At 29.5% G+C, this 23,236-nt stretch overlaps 1 protein-coding gene and 1 long non-coding RNA gene across 2 annotated transcripts in view; one reads left to right on the top strand and one right to left on the bottom strand.

Annotated features, from left to right (window-relative positions):
* LOC111032855 (ras-related protein Rap-2b-like) overlaps positions 1 to 23,236 on the bottom strand; it is a 102,043-nt gene that overhangs the window by 15,328 nt on the left and 63,479 nt on the right. The gene's annotated exons all lie outside the window — the stretch shown is intronic.
* Positions 14,804 to 23,236, top strand: part of LOC111032861 — a 34,868-nt gene continuing 26,435 nt past the window's right edge. The window contains exon 1 of the long non-coding RNA XR_002604347.1: positions 14,804 to 15,189. This is a non-coding gene — a long non-coding RNA (uncharacterized LOC111032861). The remainder of the gene's footprint in view (positions 15,190 to 23,236) is intronic.

The raw sequence follows: 23,236 nt of genomic DNA, 5'->3' as shown, positions 1-23,236 counted from the left end.
AAAAGCGATCCATAAGTTTCATTATGTAGCAACTCTTCTATTATTTTGGAATTTATCAGTATTTTACTAGAAAAAAAATTTATGAAAATAGGTAGAAAAAACCACTAACTTGATCACCGAAAATTGATTTTTGTTATTTTTCGCTGTTCACGAAATAAGAGTTTATAGAAACTTGAAAATTTTTCGTGAGTTATATTTTGTTTTAAAACTTAATTTATTGTTGTTATTTTTATTATTCATTAAAACATTTACATATTTTTGCTGCTGACTGATATGATATAAATATATAATCAATGGTTATGTTTTTCTTCTATTGTCATTTCTTATTGTCTCATTTATATTGTATAATTATTACTTATACATCAATCATTTGTCTTATTAGACATAAATATTGTAAATAATTGTATGTGTGTGATATAGTTTTTTTTAAAATTGTATTAAAATGACTAACTGTAATCGGTTTTAACTCATTTTTAAGTTAATATTTTATAGGCGACTGTGCCTTATGTTAAACACATTTTTACATTTTTAACTTACATAATTAATCAACTAAATACAATTATAACAATTTGCCTCGATCATGTTGTGAAAAATTAGAATATTTTATCAGAATGCAAATCTGAGGTTGTCGTTGTGACGTATTGTTGGAATTAGAGTCGCCTGTTTGAGTGAAAATTTAGTACCTACATATTTTGTTATAATATAATGTTTCTTTGTTAGGTACTTAGAGAATTGTTTTTCTAAATTATTATCAATCTACGGTTGAGTGTTAGGATTTTTCGACACTCGATAACCACCCAGTAAAGTTTGATTTCATTATTTTAATTCCAATCAAAGTTAAAAATTAATTTAATAATTCACTTCTGGCGTTTATACTCTTTTTCCAGTGTTAAAATTTTTCTGCACAAGTTTTTCAAAAAACATTATAATTCTAAGTTATTATAATTTATTCCGATTTAGACGATATTTTGATATTTCTTTAATTAATTTCAATGTCAAAAAAAAACTAATAGTTAGGTTTTTCAATATTCTATAATACGCACATTCCCATTGTCATCGTCTTCGAAGTGTTAAATTGTTTGCGCGTAAGAGTGTTACATCGCTGTACCAATATTATATTATAATTTTGTTTTTCGTTGCTTTCTTTTTAGATGTTGTTATTTATAAATTATTATTATTTTTGTATCAAACACTTAAAGGGTATATAAAGCCTGCCACACAAACAAACAGGTGTGTTCGCATGCAACACGTATAGGTACTCGAAACGAGCCGTTTCCTATATAGTACTTTATTATAAATTTTAAGAGAACTTAATCCGAACGAAAAACAACAAACAAACGTGATCGCGTTCTTTGCATGCCAAAGGACGTTGCGGGGGTGATGGGTCTTCTGGTTAGAAGAGATCAAAACAATTGTTTTATATATTAAATTTAATGAGAACTAATAAACTTAAGGTACCTAATATACTCTTTAAAATATATATTTGTACTTGATAGGGATGTGACTGGTTTGGATACCAGTTAATTAAAATAAAATACGCAAGTGTTTCAGTACACACGACAGAAGTGAACAATTAAATTAATTTGGAATGAAAATAATAAAATCGAACTTGACTAGATTGTTGTCGACTGTCGAATAATGCTAATATCCAATAATTATAGTACAGCGATTATAATTTAGAAAAACCTATAGCATTGTACTCTATGTATTTGTTCCTCTACGAGGAAAATCTATGAATCATAAATATGTTTTTAACATTAAATAACGACGACAATGAACACCTTATGTAAAATCAGTCAGAAACGTGTATCCAGCCGAAAAAACATATTTATGTTAACAATACCCAAGTAACCAAGACACAAAATATAACAAATCTATATTATATATGTTTATTTCCCACTCAAACAGATAACCTAAACCCAAAAATACGTCTCATGAATTAACCTGATTTGTATTCTGACAAAATATTTTCACAATGTGTAAGGAATCGATCGAGGCACATTTTTATAATAACTGTACTTAGTTGATTAAATATTTAAGCGAAAAATGTAAAAATGTGTTGATTGTTGAACACAAACGCTGTCGCCTATGAAGTATTCACTTTAAAAAGAAAATATTTTCTTTGGGGTATTTGATTTAAGCAATTTTATTCATAATGGTATTTACTTTTTTAAATTTTATCTCGACAAATAAATTGTTATTGCATTCAATCCGGTAAATTACAATTAGGTACTACTGATATAGTTCATAAAATAATAAGTATAATACAATATAATATGTCATATTAGCTGTAATCAGCAAACTAAGCAAACAATTCTTAAACAATGTTGAGTTTAACAAGAAGTTAGGTAGGTACGCATTTATTACTTGCAGTTATAAATTATAGAACTTATTGAATTATAAATTCTCTATAATCCTAGTTGATAATATTTTGCCCTGTTTTTTTTCTTTAAGTGTCATTTGAAATACATTTCACGTGGAAAATATATTGATTGAATTCTACGAATTCTCAATATATCACCCGATTCCACTCTCATTTTCAAACTTTCATTGACGTATAGGTATTATCGAAATAAACTAAAATTTTGTGGGCTTTTATGAAGAAAACATATATATGTTATAAGAACAGTTGTAATAAGTCATACCTTCTTTAACTTTTTTTTTTGGGATAATGCCAGTCCATTAATCATTTTACAGAAATAACTAAACTTTTCATCGTCCAAAACATATTTTGTACGTATCCGAGGTCCAAGATTTTCTAACTATACAGTAAAATACAATCAACAATAATGATTTAAGCCTCTTCCGCGATGTTTATTAAATAATTTCTAAAAATATTTTCACTGCTTCATTCGCACCAATTTCAAAATCCATTAGAATATACATATTTTTCTACACAGTCTACACTTCAGTCTCTTATCAAACGCACGTCGATAATAGAGCATGTAAAAAAAGTTAATTTTATACCATTATACTTATCAACAATATTGTACAGACTACAATCACCTATAACACTGAAACTCAATTACGATCAATCACATATTTCTTTGGTGACTCTTTTGGTAATATTTTAATATTTATTGAGCTTGAGAGTTTATTAAATATGTTAATTGGAGTATGTACCTGTCATGCGTGATTCAATTAAGATTTTGGTTTAATTTTAATTAAAAATTGTATAAAAGCACAAAATCAAAGTATTTTATTACAGTCTTAACTTTTAATCTGAAATCATACAAAAAAAGAAAAAATCATAAATATTATAAATATTATAAATCGTTATATTTATAATAATTGGTAAATACTTTTATGTTATGTTCTATATTTCTCGGCAGGACAACTTAAAGATTTTCTCAGAACAAATAATTGACTTTTAAAAATATAATATTTATTTTAACGTTTAATTCAATTTAATATTTATTTTCATTGTACGTTTTTTTTTTTTTAAAGTAGAATATATTTAAATATCTAAAAAAAATATTGTTTCGTGGATAATTGTTATCGATTAACATTTGATTTATTACTCTAATTAATTATTGATTACCAATTTTAAATTAATTTTAATTGCTTACGGTGTACGAATTTTGTATATTTGATCCAAATGCAGAATATTTTTGAAAAACAGTACCCATTTTCGATTGAATAGTTTCGTGGTTGAAATTGTATAAGTCGTATCCGAGATTATGCATGATTATTTATTTATTATTTAATAATACAAATACATTTTGTATTTAATATTCGTGTTAATCGACTTATATCAATACATGTTTTTATAGTTAACGATACACGAGATGAAAGATGTTGGGAAATACGGTTTGTTAGAAAAGTTTTTTTGCCAACAAAAATCAAAAGGCCAACGGCAAAACTAATAATGTAGGTATTTTCTCCCTTTTCTATTGATTTAATCAAAAGAAGCATTGCAGTGAATTTAAAGCGGACATGATTAGAGAACTGATCGTGAATTAAGAGGATATATTAGGTTTTTAGAACCATCGGTAGACCCGGATTATGGGATGGCGTCTAATTGGACAGTTGTTCAGAGCCCCATATAACAATAAGAAGACCCCCGCAAATATTTTATAACCTCAGGTTAATTGTTTTATACAATTTTAATCATTTAATTTAAACTATAAGTAAGAAATCGTTGAAAATTGAACCATAAAATTAAATTACTGGTTTTTGTACATTTCGAAAGTAGATATATAGGTATCTAACTAAAAGTGTAAAGTATTAACATTTTCCTCTTCTTATTGGTGAGTATTTGTTTAGCAAGCCGTATAATTAAGGCATATGCTATACATATATATATATATATATGTGTATACCATTATGGTTGTATATTTATAAAAATAATAAAAGTTTTTAATTCAGTTAGACTTTAGCGGGTGAGCTGATTCGTCTTGGACTGTATCGGCCATATCAAAATCAGCGATTTTATGACGTGCTGTGAATATAAAAATGTAGAGAACCCAGACACAAATGCGTAACACGATGTAATCATAAAACACAAATTGTATAAATAAAAACATAAAAACCCTTTTAACATGTGCTGAATTGCATTATGCCGTAGACGAAGTTAATGGAAAACCTAGTCAGGTTCGTTAACTTAGAAATTTAAAACATAATACGAATGATCCTTTTTCAAATACTTATATAATACATTATTATTATTTATTGAAATTATAGGTATCTACGTCATTAAATAGTGTTGTTTACTTCGTATTGTATTGTACACAAACTAAATAAACAGATATATATAAATAGATATCCAAATACCAAATAGGTATTTGTCATTAGGTGTGTGATTTTATTTTTGAGTTGCACTTTCACACCCATATGGACAAAAGATGCAACTTACACTATTAATTTTTTTTTTTTATCTTTAAAGAGCTTGAGTCTGAATTTAAACCATTTAAATGTGTTACTTTTTGCTTTAAATACTAAATTGTTACTATTTCTGTGTACTTTTTACCAACATATAAAATATATAATAAGTATGCATTATATTATATTTTGATACTTTCATATTTCTATTTTATACTTTCTAAAACTAAAACAAATAATATATTATCATTAAATGGTAGAATTTTCTTCTTTTCGGTTTGTTTTTTTAAAATGTATTTTACAGAAGTCAAAAGTGTGAAGAAAAACGTGAACTACAATATTATAGATTAGAGCAAACACGTAAATCCTCAAAATGTATTTATAATGTGTAAAATTGCAAGTATCAAGGATTATTAATTTTTTAATTACAAAAATTACATAATTCGATTTTCTTATCGACGACGTACCTATCATATCTCATCATTCAAGTGGGTTTTTAATTAAAAATGTCATGTGAATTCGATCAGATATTCAACTCCACGTACAACAGTAGTACCAGCTGTGTTGTTATAATTGCACCTTTTTTGCGTTATATTGACTATATAATATTATAATATATGTTTAATATGCTCATAACTCAAGTATATATGTTCAGACGTTTAGTGAACGGCGGTCTTATGTCAACTTTATAATATATACGTTTGGTATACCAAATTATGGGATGTAAAGCAATTTGAACGAGGAATTTATTCTCTCGACGAGTTGACGAGAATCTTGTAGTTTAATTACGCGTGTATTTGGTTAACATGAGGCTATACATTATAATTGCATTAAAAGTGCATTTTCCGTTTAAACACTCTTTTTATTCGTGTAAAACGAGATCCATTAAACGAACGCCGTTTTAAATGAAAAACAATTATTGGCTATCGATCATTTCGATTCAATATATATATATTATATATATATATATATTATATACATATAATTATATAATGGTAAGCTCACCGTCATTAATTGTGAATAGTTTCGATAAAATGTAGGCACCCGATACTCCTTCTCGTAAAATGAAATATATTATAAACTTATACGTTTAAGATAGTTGTAGCCAGTGGCGCATTTAGTTGAGGACGAAGGGAGCGAATGCCTCCAGCGGAAAATTTTTAAGAGTTTCAGGGGTGGCAGTTTTATCGAGTGTAATTTTTTTTTTTGTATTACAAAATATATATACATTGATTAATAACGTGTATAAATTGTATAAGGGTATAACAATTTTTGATTAATCAACGATTTTGTGATAACGGATTATCGTATCAAATAATTTTGAGTTGGATGTGATATTGTGAAATGAATACGACTGATAACGTATAAAACGATTTAATTGAATAAACCTTTTGAATTTGTATACTGTTAAACCCTAGGATAGGTCTGAGGTTGTAATGAGTAATGACCAGAAGGGGGGGGGCAATAAAATAATTTCACCCCCTGGACGCATATATTCTAAATGCGCCACTGATGGTTGTAGGTATAAGTATAGATTTATCACTTGACTCGAGATAAAATGTTTCTGTGGCAGAGTAGCTGGAATCATAACATATCCATACGCTAATCACTGGTTATGTCAGAGGACGTATACTTTTAATATATTATGTCTTATACAGTATCCATATATTATGTTATACGCAAAATAGTATTTTAAAACGATTAGGATGATGTGATTAATGGCCCCGTTGTCCAAGTTTTAATCTGCATGATTACCGAATACTATAATGATGTTATTATTTCTGTATACATTAATTTAAACTCTTCAATAACTACGCGATTAAAATCAAATTAATTTGATCTTCGAATCTTAAGTTTAGAACGTTTATACCGTAATATCGATGAAGGTGACCTAGGTAACTTATAACGACAAGAGTAAATTTTGTATAATAGTACACGCGTAACTATAAAACGAAATATCGAAACAATACATTTAACTGTACACATTATACATCTAAAAAAATTCTAATAATAATTGTTTTAATCATTAATCAATTAATTATATATTATGTACAATACATACTATTTATGAAAATGATTTAAAATATTAATTATCGCTTTTTTCCCCAGTCCTCTTTCTTACTCGACTAATAAAACATTATGTCATTTCGTACGCCTATGCACGCGCATAACGACGTTATTAATAATTCGCATTATACTATATACTCATATATATAAAGGACGATCCCGTATTTAACCTGAAAATTCGTCGAGGGACATTTTACCCCGAACCCGAAATATCCGGTTGGTTGCGGACTCCTGTGTGGATTATAATATGCTTTACAAAATCTAATTTATTATTTTACCTGCTTTATAATATTATATATCTACTGTCCAGTCAATAGTGTTTTTTTTTTTGAATTAATTTCGCTTTACTACTGCAAAGACGACCGAAAGTTCCAATAAAGCACATATCTAATATCATATAATTTATTACACACGCTCCGTGAATTGAAACGAAATTGCACTAACAATATTGTTATTGCTTTATTCCGTAAAATGGTTTTACAGTACACCAAAATCGTATACACGACGATGCCAATGAATCGCAAATAAACTTAACTACCTATATTATGATATAGAAGCATCATAAAAAACTACTATGAGACCACGATCTGTAACATACCTCGTCAAAAATGAAAATGTTCTATGTCACAATATCCTAATAATCGTTCAGGAGAGCAAGTTTTGACTTTGATATAGCAAATAACTTTTTCTAGTTTATCTTATAAAGTTATGAATACAACTAACACATTTATGCATAAATAAAAATAACTATTTTCTGATACGTTATGAGTATTAAGTATTAAGCATCGACAAAATTAATACAAATCGAAAAACAAGCGCACTTGGGCATGCATAAGAAGAAAAAAGTTTTTTTTATAGAACCTTTTTAATCTTCCGACTAACTGATCTTGTATACATAGAACTTTTTTTTATTAAAAAAAATTATAAATTCTTAGCCATTTTGATCGATAACTCTGTTTTTATATTCAAACTATAAATACTATTACAGCAATAAACTGTACTTAGGAAATAATTGTAATTTAAATTTTTGTGTCTTGTATTATTGATAAAATCCTTGAATACTTATTATAGCAAACATTGAATTACATAACGACAGAATAACCTTTTCATACCTATATAAACTTATATCAGAATAAAAAGATACTATGGAATTAAAACTTCTAAAACTTTAATCACAATTAATGCATTTTTCATGACAAAGAACTTTTTAATTTTGCATATCTCACTAATAATTGCATGTAGAAATACTGTACAAAAGATCAAAAGACGAATTTTTTAAAAAAAGTTGACGCAGAACCGTTTTATTCTAGCCGGAAGATATTATAATATCTATTGCAATTGTTATTCAATCGTGTATTATTATGGTTGGCAATTTTTTAAAAAAAATTTTTATTTTAATGCGATTCTAACATTTGTTATTATTATTATAATTATTTTTTTATTGTTTAAGCATTTAAGCATTAAGCCAACAACTACGAGGTTCTAAATAATTATCATATCTTGACTATTACAACTTAAACAAAGACAATATTACATAATAGTGTAAAAAAAAAACGGGTAAGACTAATGTTATTACATTTTTAGGCCTGCCTACAATATCTCAATCAAAATGTCTTTATTGCAATTTGTACAGGTTATCATGAATTATGTTACTACGCATAAATTGCTCGAGAAGTATAATGTTTATGACGTTTATCGTGATGTACGTTGTGAACGTCACACCCAGGTAACGTAAAAAATAAGAACAATGTTTTGTTTACTTAAAATAGTCCAAGGGGCTTAAGCGGAGATGATCCGCGTCCGATTACATTGGTTAAAAAAGTTTAAATTAAAAGTTTGTATAATACCAAAAGTAAAATGAGCGTATACTGCTATCCACAGTTTAATAATAATTAGTTTCTTCAAAAATGCCAGTGTTTATGTTTTGGTGTTAAGTTCGCATCTTATATATTTCAGTCATCAAAATATTATAAACACTATAGGGTATACCGCGGTCTGCGGTTACCACCGCTTGCATTGAGGGTTTTGTTTATTAAATATTAAATGTTTATCCCGAAATTGAATCAATGATTAACTAAAAGCGTAAAATATAGTAATGAATAATATACATACGGAATACAATTTTATGAATAGGGGTTCTTTTTATAAGTATGCACCTATATGCAGCATGAACTTAAACACAACTTAGCTTTATATGTCTAAGCAATCAGTAAATACTCGAGGGACATCAACAATCTATAATATCCTTACATGGTTACATGTTTACTATTATGTTGTTCAAAAATATTGTACTCAATAGAATTGCAAATGTTTCATGATGCATGCAAAATATCATTAAAATTGTTACAACGACACTCGCGTAGTCATGTAAATATACTTTTTTCATTCGACGACATTCGACTGTTATAAGGAGTCGCTACATCCACATGACCGCATTTTGTAGGTACATTTATTTTCTCCAATATCAGTGTGAATTGACTTGTTCTCAAGCTTAAGGCTTGAGAACAGTATCAGCATAGTACAAAACCGAGGTACAAACGCTGGTCATATATGTACTTACTTTTAAGGTTGATAACCGATAAATTTACTCTGTAATATTAAAACTGTATAGGTGAACGAAGTTAAACTTGAATTGATGAGCGTACATTTTCTACGTGCCTACTTGACGGAGACAACAAAACCCCAACCCCATCCATTTAATTTGTTCAACTTTTTTCAACGCCAGTGATCCGCGTGATTCAGTTCGACCAATCCTTGCTATCACTCCAGAAATTTCACAATTGGCACAACCTCAGCCCCACCGAAAATGAAAAACCTGTGGGTGGTGTGGAGGAAACGTATCTACAGAAAAACATTTACCCACCTAATATTAATTATAAAAGAAAATTACATATTTATTTAATTTTGAAAACAAACTAACTAACTTTGTTTTGCAGATTTTCGACGAACATAGACTGCTTGCGGACAACAGAATATCGTAAGTTTATTTTTTCGATTGAAGAATTTATTGTCCCTATCGAGCGGCTGACCTGACTAACTCGAGGTGTCCCCATCAAGCGAAGTCTGCAGCAATCGTACTTATTAATACTTGCTATTATGATGTATCGCTTTTACGTTGTACCCATGTGCATTGTGCAAGCATACATCCTTTATTAAACATTCAATCTCATATCCTGAGACGTATTAATGAGTACGTGCACTGTGCAGTACCCATATTGTATTGCACTATTGCAGACTACTGCAGCAGTGGTGCTGAACTCTCCGATACGCGCACGTCTGCACGAGAAATCGACGGAAGTCACATCCGTATATCCGGACAACTTGTGATGTTGGGTACATACCCTCCCCGCAGTGCGGTCGTGGTATAAGCGGTAGGTACCGTACGTGAGATGCTTATACAGTTATACATTCGGAATTGCGCTTACAGTTCAAAACAATTTATATATATAACGTACAAAACTGTTGATCCATCATACGCCACCGCATGACGTAACAGCGTGCGTATATTCCCCGGTCGTATTTTGAAAAGAATTAATAACACGATATTATCATTTTACACACGCTGTCGACGGGTAGGCATTTTTTGTCCATAGGTTTAATACGAATTCGTTATTGAATAAAAGACAATATATTATATTAAACCATGGTAGGTACACCGTCAGCGTGTGCCGACGTGTGCCTATATGTAACGTAACGTTAATAATCGAAGGTAGAACACATTACGATTTAATTATATTGCGCCAGGATCTTGAAAAACAATTCCCTCTATTTGTCTACCATTGTTCGCGGTACAAGCGAGGTATACCGTGTGCTCATGAAAATAGGATCAGTACAGATAAAGAGTGAACTTGTGGTGCATGAGATAAAATATTGTAAGTCATAGGATCCCGATCGTTATTAGTCTCATGTCCCATAAAAACAGAATTCAAAAATATGGATTGGGAATTGACTGCCTCATATAATTAACTGATATATAGAGGGTACCCTGGTTTTGTTGACACATGGTATAATAGAACTATAGAAGTGTCTTGTGGCATTTATAATAAAATAGACTCGAGTCGCACAGTGTTTGTCCTCACACTATATTATAGTCGTACACAGTACATTATAATAATATACTTCCCACACTCGTCTATACCGAGTCAACCACCGCCGCCGCCGTCCACATAAACTTTCAGACGTCTTGACTAACTGTTTGAATATACTTTATGGAAATAATTATAAATTATTCAGCTTTTAAAATATGTACATAAATTGGCTCTCGAGAATAAATTTTAATTCTTTTAATTACGAGTTTAAGTAAGATAAAACCGCTATGAACTGTATATAATAACGGTGGCTCATCGCTAATATTATAATGGTATATAACGATCGTACAAAATAGTATCTCAAAAAATAATCATTGGGAAAAAGGCACTTGACCAGTCCAGGCGGTTAGAAGGCGATCGTCTCTCATAATTAGTATATTTTTTAGATGGGCCCATTATTTAATTCATTTAAAATAAAATAACAGTTCACGGTTAATAACAACATTTGGCAAATACCCCGGTACTAATGAAAAGTGTACCTACTTAATCACAGAATAAATAAAATGATTTGTAAAAATGTATTCTGCAGTATAACAATATTATTATGTACATTTTAATAATATCATAAAAATAATTAATTGTATATGGCATCCCTATTCATTCATATTAATAAAATTATACCATCGACCGTCCTGCTTCAAAATGTTTACAATCTATAACCATTAGTTTTTAAAAATCTTGAGAAGAAATAGACAATGAAAAATAAATAAGTATTTGTCAACAGCACTACGTAATCTATAAGAAAATTTCAATTTCATTTCATTTAATATAATATATGCCTTATATATTATATTATATATTACTGTTGAAAAAAACGGCATATTGATTTTCGACGGAGATGATTGAGGTGATACACTGATACTGGACATTTTGGAGAAGTTGTATCCAGTGGCGTCATTTGAGGGGAGGGTGGGCAGATAGGCATTTGCCCCGTATGGTTTTAAGAAATACAGCTAAAGTGTTGGTGAAAAAAAAATCATTTTTTAATTTTGAGCAGACTAATATTGTGTAGATACTATAGACAATTATTTTCAAGATAGAAATTAATGTTTATTATAGTGTTTAGTTCGAAATATGTACGCGTTGGGCTTCTGATACTATATAAAAGTGAAACAATCACTAATAAATGTATACACTTTTTTAAAAAAAACCCCAATTATAGTAGACGGAATTAAAATTTTTTTGAAATGCACATTATACGTTTTATAGTAATTTAATTTGTTGTACTACTCTAGGAAAATGCAGAACTATGTCACCGAGGCACTGGTCAAAAGTAGCCAGTATCGGTACCATACTTATTTGACTCCGCGTTTTTTTTTTGTTTGCTATAAAATTGAGGCTATTTTTTCCGCAGACATAATAAAGTTAATATATAAGCTGGAAATTGTCAAAACTTTTGACCTCTACTATTAAAAACTGAAATGACGCCATTGACTGTATCTCGTAAATATTATGGTACATTTGTATATTTTATCGTATTAATCCATTATTGCAGAGGTGCAAACACAGTAACACGGCATAATATAATATATTATTACAATTGTTTTGTTGCGCGTAGGCCGAAGATATAATAAGTAGGTAGGTAGGTAGGTAGGTTGATATTTAATACACGTACCTATATAATAATAATAATAATAATAATAATAATAATAATAATAATAATAATAATAATAATAAAATGTGATAATGTGGTTGGCGGTTCGAACACGAAACGGAACTGCATCCGATTATAATAATAAACGCGCGTGTGATCATATATCGTATTCGTTTGAGACACGAAAGCCACGATCTAACGTACCTATGGAAATTGTAAATAATATATTATAATATTATCTTTGGAGTCGAATGTCCGCGGTAGTTTAACATTCGTTTATCACAAAATTTACAGTATTTTTAAGCAGGTTGTGTATAAATAATACCACCCACGACTCACAATAAAAAAATACTATTATTATCATAACAACATGTTGATCATTATTGTGTGTTACGGGCGTATTTATATAGTACAGACAGGTACCAGCTATATTGTGTATATACAGTTGGACCAGACGACTGTGATATCTCTTTTATAAAGCCGGACTTCGGGTTCACTATAATAACATAATATTATTGTACATAATATATATTTTTTTTTTAAAAATGGTTTCCGATCTTACCGGACGTACATGCGACATTGTGTACGTATACGTATTGTATACATTCTGATGAATTTATAGGTATAACCTTTGTCGCGATCGTGCAGATAAAACAACATTATATTATGCGAGTTGTGCAATTTCGTAGAAAATCCACCTAGTCGAATAAACCTTAAACCGACTGCGCGAAAGGATAAACAAGCATTCGCTATTAGTTTCCTTGTCCAGGACTGTCTGAGCTGCGGTTAATATATTAATATATGCACGTGTACAATATATGCGTATTATATTATTGCAATAATAGGCTATTGCTGCAGGTTGAACAAATATACGTTAGACAAGAGTACCACGCATGGTATACCGCATATGTATGCCACATACGTCACGTAGACCTACGATTACCTCGCGTACGTCAAATAATGTATATTATCTGATATTACCGCACATTAGGTGTATAAATATAAAACGATTTGTTTGATTCCGATTCTTTCGATGACGTGTTCGCCCCGAATAAAATATAAAGCAGGGGGTTGAAACCTTTTTGAATCCACGCGGCTCTTGTCATTTTGAAAACAATTTAAACGGCTTCTACACCTACAAATGATCATAATAACAAAATGAACAAATTTTTATTTTCTACTGTTATCGGCCCATAGTCGTGTTCATGATAATGGGCATGGCCATACCTGCGAAATCAGCTTCTCGCAGAATTTTGAATTGATGTTACCCATAATAAATACGTCTCGCTAATACAAATAGTAAAATATTTATCACGTAGAGCCGACCAGGCAAATTTTTTGAATTCAGAGTTCAGGGTGCTATTTCGCAAAGGTTATTTTTCTGTCTGGCTATACTTACTCAGCAAATCACGAGACAGGTTCGTTTAATATTTTCGCAGAGATTTTCGAAATATGTACTATATTTTTGATATAATTCGATCAAAATTCAAAAAATGCAAATTTAAAATGTCTATAAATAGCGTAAGACGAGACAAAATGTTTGGACAATTTTAGTTTGACCCCTTAGTTTGACCCCCCTCTCCAATGTACCCTAATGTAACAACCATAGATTTACTCTCCTACCAGAAAAAAAGCTATTGAAGTATTCTCAATAGCAATTTGGTTGGTCACATCTATGGTTTAATTCTAGACACGCCTATGGACTACCCATAGATACTAGTAGCTAGTGGTATTTTTAGAAGTCTATCAGCATAAAAAATTCAAAGGTATTAAATAATCATCTTGCCGCCAACCATTAAAAATTCACTACCAACGCGCGAACACAATATTTAAAAACGATACGATTAGTATGTATTTATATTGTCATGTATAGTGTGCGGAAAAATATGTATAGGTAATATGCATACCACTTACGGTTAGGTTGGGTTTATTTTTATTTTTATTTTTTTGTCGGTTGTACAAGCGAACAATTATATCCAATGTCTCGTCTGAAATTTATCTCCGAATACGCCTTCTCCAATTTATAGGTCCAATTTATAGCTATATAGGTATAATAATAATGTATGTGAATAATACATTTTTTATGTGTATTATCTTACGATTTCAGACCAGTTTACATTTAATAAATATTGTCGATGAAAAAAACATGAATTAAATAGTAGGTGGATAATATCGAGTATAATTAAATTCAGATTCTGATTAAGTTTCGGATATAATATTATGACCCTTTCGAACATCTCACAATTCGTTATCCACTGCAAGATACACATTTTAGCGTTCTATAGCGATTAAGTACTATATTTATTTCTGAGTGCAAATAATCTATTAAATCGCGTGAATATATTTTCATAATACGAATTACCTACCTATCTACTTTTGACGGAGAGTTTTTTTTAATGTAAAATGAGTTAAGTATTTTGTTTGGTGCGCGGTAAATTTAATGGTTTTATTATAATTTTGTTTTTTTCATAGCCCTTCAAAGCGAGGTTCGAGTAAACACCGTTTTTAGTCTTATTTGCGCTTATTTATATTCAGTGTTGAACTCAAATATTTATTCGGAAGAAGGTTAATTATTCCTATGGGGCCACTAATTTAATATAACTTGTTAATCATCAGTAGGTAAGTATATATATATATATATTATATACATTATACGAGGTAATAGGTTTTCGTGTTATGCCGGCATTTCTCGCCGGTGCGATGTATTTATTTTGTTCTCGGTTGTATAATATGAATTTAATCTGGTTAAAAAGAATAATAAATGAATGGACCGTTAGATGAAATGTCAAAACCGTTTGATTTTGATTCGAAGTCGTACCGGTATATTTTACACGTAGAGTGGGGGGCTAAAATACACTCCTGCTGATCTGCAGACTTTCCGGTATAATTCACATGTGTTTTGAATCATGGGCTTTTAAGCATCATCGTAAATTGTACCTATGTCTGTCGCAGTGCCATAGCTAGGGGGGAGGGGGGACTTGAGCCTAAACAATAAATATAGAACACATGTATTTTTTTTGCCAGAAAAACGCAAGACTTAATTGTCAACAATATGAGACTTCATCTTGTAGCCAAGGAAATATTATTGAGAGTTTTTGAAATTTGAAATCATCATAGGTAAATAAAATTTAAATATGAACCATCTCATTTCATTGTGATAAGCCGATAGTACCCTATAACAATGCGTCAATGATGATGTATAGTTTGTGTGCGCACACGGGATTTGCGACTTTTCCATGTACCTGTCTACCGCGATTCTGCGAACATGTTCTATAATGGATGTATTGGCTATGTCTGTAATAACAAACATAAAATATTTGACACAAAAATTCAAAGGACTTAAAATGTACTGCCATTTACGTTGAACTCGTACACGCGTTGTTGTTGGTGTGGGCACTTGCACGATTTGTGTAATAAACACTAAATTAATACACATACATTTGTATAAAAAAAATAATATTTACGATGGATAATTATTATTCGTATACCTAACCGGATCAGTTTAATAAATAATAATTATATACATATATTACAGCATTGAGTATGGATAGTACTGTCTATACTCAATGATTACAGTTATATATTATTAGAAACAATAACAACAATGTACCTACGAGTAGGTATAAAATATAAAAATATTTGAACTGGGCGGATAATAATAATACTATATGGTCGCTTTAAAGGAAAAAACAGTCCAGCTGGTAATATTATTGGATTAGATGAGTCAATATTTGAGTGCTCTTCGACGATATATTATATTATATTATATTATATTATATTATATTATATGGATATACGCAGCAGCCTGCACTCGTCGTGATTTCAATTATTGTGATGTGCGGCACATCATGTGCCACGTGACGGATAGGTTCTTGTACGGAGTATAATATTAACCAAAGCTCAACAGTTGATACGTTTATATTATATTATATTATATTATTATTATTATTATTATTATGACCAGACGATTATACCTAACGACAATATCACCCATAGTAATTATGGGAAGTGAACAAATATAATATTATATAGCTGGGACATCGATCGTTGCTGGCTGGCGTGAATTGAACGAATCGATTATTTAAGCACATATCATGTTAGCTAGGTATACAGTGCGTAAGTGTGTAACACAAAAACCTGACAAATGAAATGACTTTTCTTCTAACCAATATTATTTTGTTTTTTTTTTATAATTTATTGACCCGTACGTTACACGTATACTGTATAATTTCTTATATTTTTATTTTTTATTACTGAAAATAAAAAATTTTAAATCTGACTTAATTATTTTTTGTAAATTTCAAAACAAGTCAATTTGGAAAGCTGGTTTTTTGAAAACTTTTGACTGTAAAAACATTTATCTAAGTCAAATGGTTTATTTTTTATGATTTTTTAAAATGTCAAAATGTTTGAAGTATAAGAGACTCGTTTATTTGAAAAGTAATAACTTTTAAGAAATATTCAGATTTTTACAAGTACCTTTCTAAAATATTTGAAAAAATGTATACTTCCATTTAGAAAATATTGTTTACGACTGGATCAACTTTACTTAACAAAAACAATAAGATTTCAAATAATTGTAAAAATAAACTTCATGATTTAAACACATGTTTTGACAAACAACATTTTTCCAAAAACCTGGTTAACAAATTGGCTATTTTGAACTTTATCAAAAAAGAAAATTTTATAAGATTTAAATGTTTTACCATCAATATAAAAATGAGAATAAAACATGTTATACTATACGTGTAGCGCCAGTTTCTGTAAATTAAATATATATAAATAGTAATAATTTTGTTTAGAACAAAAGTTATTTAATTTGTCGGGTCTTTGTGTTACACCCTGGGTAAGCGGTCGGGTCAGCACATTTTGTACATTACACTATAATTTATTAATATTATTATATTATACATAATATGTCATAAATCCAAAAGAAATAAATTGCCGTTATCGAAGACGAAAAAGTCAAAAGTCCATTTCAATCGGCGTCGACGTCGTCGTTAAGAACGTATAATATTATTTGAAACACATTTTTGCAAACTCGATGCTGGGCGCGTGTACGGTTAGGTATGCTATCGAAATACTAGACGCAGGCGAACAAACCGTACAAAACTTGTAGACAAAGCAGTCAATCTCGTGGCTTATGATGATAAAAGCGAATAAGCATTTTATACCGGTCAAAACATAATATTATGCAATCAAATCACAGCGGGGTCACCCCTGCTCACGTCGTCGGACTCGGTCCAGCCATTGCCAATAATAATATATTATTGTGGGGTTTCAATAACATCATCAGTCCGCTGTATACGCACGTGTCTTACGTCTCGCATTTCCAATAATATACTCGTTTCAAAATTATTACCGTAATGGTATTAGTACCACCAACAAATTTCATATTATCATGTTATGTATCGTGTAAGTAGGTAGGTGTACCCATTTTTTTTATCTTTCTTGCATATCTTCAACATTTGACATATTATTATTATGTCTATTTAATTGTATATATTATACAATCTAGGTTTCATTTATCAATATTATTGTATTAAATTAATATTTAATTTAGTTTAATTGATTATAACTTTACTGTTGTAGTACTATAAAATAATTAAATTTATTTTAAATAAAATCACCTAAAAAAAAAAAACAAGCAATAAATAGAATATTGTTCAACAGTTTTCTGCACGCATCGTCTGTAAATTGTTATAACTTCTAGTTGCAAGTCACAATCACGTAATTATTATGTATTACCGTAACATGTATAATATATATATATAATATATGAGCTCGTACGTTTTACGAGTCGTTAATGATTTGTCGCACCGATAAAATATTTTATTACGTCTCCGCGAACTGTTCGCTTTGATCAAAAATTATTATTATTATTATTATTAATAAATTAGGTACCTATCTTAAATCGTATTTTAGTGGGTGTAAATAATTTGGCATCGATGTCAGTAAACCAGTTTCGGTCAGTCTATTTCGGATCGCCATATAGAACAAAATCAACTGCTATTATACTGCGGTCAGAATCACAAAGCTTGTATTGATTAGTTGTCGAAAACATATACGGCGTTTGGTTCGTAGTTCAATCGACTACGTATATGTCATAAACGTCTAAATTACATATCATACTATGCTACGATATATCATTATTTCAATAATCATAATACATCACCATTTGTATTATGCATTTTAAACACTTCGTTTTTTCTTTCAAAAGATTTGCTGGGGATTTTTTGTAAAAAATTCAGTTTTTAAAAATAGGAATGTATACAGAGTGATTCACCAAGCATGCTCTGCCTTTTTTTTATTCTTCAACAATGCAGTTTTTTGAAATTTTAAATACAGGTCTTAAGAATGCATTTTCAAATTCTTGAGATTATTTATACTAATGACCTCCTCTATTTCTGCAGTATATTATTTAGAGGATAATTTTTCTGAAATTGATGACGTATTCGAATGAGAATACACGAGTAGTTTTGAGCTATTGAACTTAGTGTACTAAGGATAATATATATGTCTAAGATTATAACTTATAAGTTTGGGAGATATAATAGGCCACGATGATGATTTTTTAGTGATTAAAACTAATTTATCAACATCAGTAATTTATAAGAATGACCATGTTTAATAAATAGGCACTATAAGATCCTATATTATATCTATTTTATATTTTTGTAAAACCAGTTTTAAGGACTATTATTCTTAGTATTAATATTTTAATAACTGAGATAGCATTGGCTCAAATTTTGAATTAGTTACTTTCATCAGAGTTTTCAAAAAGAATTATCCACTAAGTAATTTAAATGTTAAAATAAAAAGGGGGTTTTCATATGAAGAACAGAAGTTTGTATTGCCACAGGAAATTATTCCTTAATAATAGTCGAAAAAATTCGAGAATTTGAACAACATTTTCTTTGAGTGTATACATCATTTAAAAATTCCAAAAATCAGAATTTGAATATAAATTCATTATTAAAGAAAAAATAGTGGCGCGAGCGTGCTCGGTGAATCACATTGTATATATTGATAAAATATAAATAAATAAATATGTTTTTTTGTTTCTATATATTTGTGTGTACTAGTGTACTAAACCCTAGGAACATTTAATTTTATATTAGATACTAAAGTCCAAGAAAATAAATAAAATAATAATTGTGCAGTATAGATATCTGTTTAATAACTATAGTTTGATCATATTATTTTTATGTTGGAGTTTGATGGCGTAGTGCGTATTATACGGGAAGGTAAAAGTGGATTCAATTTTACGGTTTATTAATTTTCTCACAAAGCTCTAAAAAAAAAAAAATAAAACATTTTTTTAATTTACATTTGGCGTATTTTATTTACGGGAATAATCTGCTCGGTCCTTTAGACCTCACATTTTTTAAATTGGCCATTTCAGCATCTACTGTTCCGAACGCAAGTTGAAATTTTTGCATTTTTTTTAAAATATTTATACTTGAAAAAAAACGTAAGCAAATGACTTAAGTAATATTGTATATTGATAATATTTCTTTGTCTGATTTTGAAAATATCGAACATGCCTAAAGTTTTGGAGAAAAAATAACATCTAAATATTTTGAGTTATAGTCAATTATCTTGAAATACATAAATTATCGTTTAACACAATACTCTAGGAGAAGGTTATTTATGCAGAATTACAGACTACAATTACTGCATTACCTACCCTGTTGCAACTCACACTAGGTTTCTCGAGCTCATCGTGTTTAATTTTATTATATTATCTTAAATATAATAATGTATTCCTACATACAGGGACCAAACGAAATGTGCTACTCAAGTTCATATAGATACTGCTCGTTTCAACTTTTAATGGAGGCATTTTCGGCAAACACTATTTTGTAGGCGATTTTTTTTCAGAATAATAAAAATCGCATCGAAAGACGTATAAAATATCATAAACCAGAGATTCCCAAACTCTGTGGGTGGCGACCCAAAAGTAGGTTCCAAAATTATGTTCGGTGGATTCCGGAAAGTTTTGAAATATGTATTTACTATTTTTTTTAATGTAAGATATTTAACATTAGGTAGATTAGTATAAAATATTATAATATTATACTGTAATACACTTATAAAAGAAAATATATATTATGTATAAAATATAAATACAGGAATATCTATGACACAGTATTTTCCGTGTAATTGTAATGTAGATTTATTAATTTGGTGTGAATGCAATTTTGTTCCAATTATGTGATTATTGAAATGTTTTGTCATTATCCGCGACGATTACAAGAACACCTGCAGTGACATGTCAGTGTGACACCACACCTCTGTCGGGCTAAGAGTTATTTCAAAAATATAGCGATCATAGATGAAATTACAACAACAAAAATCGGTCATCCGCAGTATATTGTAGGTCACCAAAATTTAAAAATATTTTCAAAATGATTCGTGCCGTGAAAAGTTTGGTAACATCTGCGGCTAGACCATTTCAATTTATAGGTCGACACCCAACGACAGCAAACCATCATTTCACAGAAACTCGAGCCACTTGAGTAATAGTTCTTTGATAGATTATAATATTATTATGTGGCGTTTTCGGATTGTTTTGTAAACATACTATTACTGCGGAAGATGACTATTTTTGGTATCAAGTATTTGCGCGCACAAAAAATAATTTATATTTTATTATACGCTGTTGTTATGAATTAATTTCGTAACGTAAATATTTGTTATTTATTTTTGTTGTTTAATTCCGATGCGCACTCACGCGGTAGCCCCCGCACGAACGTGTTTGGTTGGGTTATTGTATAAGTATTTGTTTGAATAAATAAATATCTTTTACATAATAATATTATTTGTAGAATTAGAAGTATATACTCAGGTATAGTAAACATTTGGAAAATGTAAAATATATTTTATTATACTTTAAGTAGTTACGTATGAGAATATTATTATATATTCAAAACAAACATTACCTATATTCTTATTACTCTTAAAACGAAATAAGGACAAAATAATACCAATATAATCAAATACCTTCAAGTATAAATATATACTGGCTACGATCCAAAAAATTTTAATATAGGTATTTAAAAAACACCTTATTATATTAATAATTTTAATACTAATTTTAAAAATAAATAAAAACGAATTGGTAAAAAAAAATGCTCGTCTTCAGTATACCAGAAACGTCGCTAAGTCTAATCATTATCAATTTTTCCTTGGTTTCGAGGTATATATTATTCAAAAAGTTACATAAACTGTTATTTATTATTATTAAAATGATATTTTTGTGTGTTTTTAATAAGTTTAAATCATAATAATATAATATATAATTATCATAATAAGGTACTTGTTTTTTTGTATGATAATACTAATAAAACTTTTATCAATGTATGAAACTTAATTTTCAAAACACTTTAATCTATTATAAAAGTAGGTGTCATGAATAAAAAACAATATATTTTTGGGATAAACAAATTGATTTTTGCTAGCAGGTAGGTACTTTATACATGTTTGCTATAATACTATTGCAGCTTAATAATGGCTATAAAGTTATGGCCATTAATTATTATTTACTAGTTTAAAAAATAAATAATAATAATAATCGTATTTTACATCTTTTCAGCCGTAGGTAATACCGATATATATTGCACGACGTATTTTATTGACATCCCGTAGCGAAATCCGGGAGCACAAACTAAATTACAACGCAGCATTCGAAAATTCGTTTTACACTATTATTATTATTATATACTCGTATATCGTTGGTAATTTTTACGTAATACAATATATTATATTATGTTCACGGGGCGTATAATATGGTGGATATCGAGGGGATGGGGGTGGGTTTACGGGATCGTTACTGTGCATTTTATTTGTAATTCGAGGTCATGCGAATGTCAAACATATTATGTTATTACTTACATTCTACGTTATTGCATCCAGACGTCGTGTGTGTGAGTTTTTATCCGAACAGGCGATTTTGAAGAAAACCGATCTCTTAGATGTTATGTATACGTACAATAAACGATCGTCCGGATAAATGCTTAATAATAATATAATATAGTGATTGGGAGGCTTATTATTATTATGTACATTGTACATATTATTATATAGTTTAGTGGTCGTAGTCGTTGTAGCACAACAATGGGAACAATAACAACGACGACAGACTGTGGTTGACTTATCCTTATAATATATTATTATGTCTATTAGATATGTACGTATAATATTTTCAAATAGTTTCACTCGTCCGCGGTGGATCGGAAAAAAGTGCAATGTACATCGTGTAGTATTATTATTATTGAACACTATCAAGTGACACCGCATAATTATGATAATAATCGGCGTTGTTATTATTATTGTTGTTGAACGATTTGTAACGACCATTCGTATTATATTGTCTACGAAAACAAGTCGAAAAGTTAAACTACCCAACTACTATTAAATCGTATATACATTATGAGTACTATTTTATGGTGGAACACTGGAACATCCAGTAGTATTGTAATGTTTAAGTGGGCGTTTTGAGTAAGTATTATATTGTAATTTAATAGTGAAGCGTTTAAACTTTAAACTTTTTAAACTTTGGTCAAAATATTTCTACGAATATTACCCACCCCCACCACCGACCTCTTGTCCATTTGTCCATAGATCCCATTTACACTCATATTAGATTAATATTAATAACCAT

This window comes from Myzus persicae, unplaced genomic scaffold (assembly GCF_001856785.1).
Source record: "Myzus persicae strain clone G006 unplaced genomic scaffold, MPER_G0061.0, whole genome shotgun sequence".
NCBI classification, from domain to species: Eukaryota; Metazoa; Arthropoda; class Insecta; order Hemiptera; family Aphididae; genus Myzus; species Myzus persicae.
This window is presented reverse-complemented; position numbering and strand designations above follow the sequence as displayed.